This window comes from Saccopteryx bilineata, chromosome 4, assembly GCF_036850765.1.
Source record: "Saccopteryx bilineata isolate mSacBil1 chromosome 4, mSacBil1_pri_phased_curated, whole genome shotgun sequence".
Taxonomy (NCBI): Eukaryota; Metazoa; Chordata; class Mammalia; order Chiroptera; family Emballonuridae; genus Saccopteryx; species Saccopteryx bilineata.
This window is the reverse complement of record NC_089493.1, coordinates 155,799,602-155,801,803: the sequence shown is the minus strand read 5'-3', so window position 1 is coordinate 155,801,803 and position 2,202 is coordinate 155,799,602. Positions and strand designations below refer to the sequence as shown.

The 2,202-nt window shown below is 43.2% G+C and overlaps 1 non-coding gene across 1 annotated transcript; it reads right to left on the bottom strand.

Annotated features, from left to right (window-relative positions):
* Positions 1 to 889: 889 nt before the first annotated feature.
* On the bottom strand, positions 890 to 993 carry LOC136336971 (U6 spliceosomal RNA). The gene has a single exon (XR_010731703.1). It is a non-coding gene; the product is annotated as a U6 spliceosomal RNA (small nuclear RNA).
* Between the last annotated feature and the right edge of the window lie 1,209 nt (positions 994 to 2,202).

Here is a 2,202-nt window from a genome sequence, read left to right as displayed (position 1 = left end):
AGTTTATTGTGTTCATTAGAGTCTACATATAAGTGAAATCATATGGTATTTGTCTTTCTCTTCTTGGCTTATTCCACTTAACACAATAATCTCCAGTTCCATCCATGCTTCTTTTTCACAGACACATAGTATTCCATTGTGTCAATGTACCACAGTATTTTTTGTTGGGGACCGAAAAATCAACAAGGTTTTTAGAGTTTGGATTTCTGAGGGACAGAGAGGTGCTGGGGACTGGCTGCTGCCCAACCTCCCAACTCATTTGTTCTGTGAAGGTGTAAAAGACTAAGCCCTTCCCCACAACTCCATGTATTTGCTCATCCTACCCTCCATGTTCCCTGGAAAAAAACACTGGCTTCTTTGTGTATGTTAAGTATTGGTGGAGATTTTTTGCACTTGGTGGAATTCTTAAGTTGCCTTGGAAACTGTAATCAGAAAAGTCATTGAGTTACTAATGGCCCACTTTGCCCTCTTAATAAAGGTGGATGCGGTATCTCGGGGCGGCCATGTTTCTCTCTCTGCTAGGGCGGAATTTCTGCTAGCAGTAATTGCAAAGCCCTGCTGAACCCATCCTTTATATTCTTTAATTCTTTAAGTCTATTTCCTTTAATTCCACACCATTCCCGCCTGGGACCTGAATGTACTCGTCATGGCTGGCCTGTGACAATTTTTTATTTACTTGCCCACTGACAAACATTTGGGCTGTTTCCAGATCTTAGTTATGGTAAACAATCTTGCAATGAACATGGGGGTACATATCTTTTTTTGAATTAGGGTCTTGGGATTCTTAGGATATATTCTTAGAAATGAGATAGCTGGGTCATAAGGCAGCTCCATTTTTAATTTTTTGAGGAAGCGCCATACTGTTCTCCACAGTGGCTACATGAGTCTGAAAAATATGGAATGCTTCACAAACTTGCATGTCATCTTTGTGTAGGGGCCATGTTAAACTTCTCTGTAGCATTCCAATTTTAGTGTATGTACTGAAGTGAGCACTAGATTTTTTTTTAATAAGATATCTTCATAAATATCAGGAGAGCACATAATGTCTACGTACCTCTCTTTGTAATGTTAACAAATGTTTTCATTTGTTATTAATCTATTATTTAGAATTTTGTTTATTATTGATAGGCAAAGACAGATTCCTACATGCGCCCTGACTGGGACCCACCCGCCAGCCCCTACCAGGTGATGTTCTGCCAGGCTGGGCCACAGCTCTGTTACCTGGCAACTGAGTTATTTTTAGCTCCTGAGGCGGAGGCCATGGAGCCAACCTTAACGCCAGGGGCCAACTTTGTTCAAACCATTCCTGTGGTGGCTGCAGGAGGGGAAGAGAGGGAGGGAAAAAGAGGGAGGAGGAAGGGAGAAGCATATGGTTGCTTCTCCTGTGTGCCCTGACCAGGAATCAAACCCAGGATATCCACATGCTGTTTTGATGCTTTATCACTGAGCCAACTGGCCAGGGCCTAGAAATTTTCTTTCTTTTCTTTTTTTCTAACAGAGGCAGAGAGGGACAGATAGGGACAGACAGACAGACAGGAAAGGAGAGAGATAAGCATTAATTCTTTGTTGCAGCTCCTTAGTTGTTCATTGATAGCTTTCTCATATGTGTCTTGCTACAGCAGATTGAGTGACCCCTTGCTCAAGCCAGTGACTTTGGGCTCAAGTCAGTGACCTTGTGCTTCAAGCCAGTAACCTTTGGGCTCAAGCCAGTGACCATGAGGTCATGTCTATGATCTCACGCTCCCAGCAACCCCATACTCAAGGCAGAGGAGTCTATGCTCAAGCTGGTGACCTTGGGTCTTCCGTGTCTCAGTCCAACGCTATATGTCCACTGCGCCACCGCCTGGTCAGGCAGAATTGATGTTTTACTCTCTCTTCTTCTCCCTAAAATCAATTAATAAATAAAATTATATATATAGTTAATAAAAAGGAGGTAATGTGAATTACCCTCCAAACTTTTTTTTTTTAATTTCTGTTTTGTTTTTTTTTTAAAGACCTTATTCAGCCTGACCAGGCGGTGGCACAGTGGATAGAGCATCAGACTGGGATGCAGAGGACCCAGGTTCAGGACCCCAAGGTCGCCAGCTTGAGCACAGGCTCATCTGGTTTGAGCAAAAGCTCACCAGCTTGAACCCAAGGTCACTGGCTTGAGCAAGGGATTACTCGGTCTACTGAAGGCCCGTGGTCAAGGCACATAACATA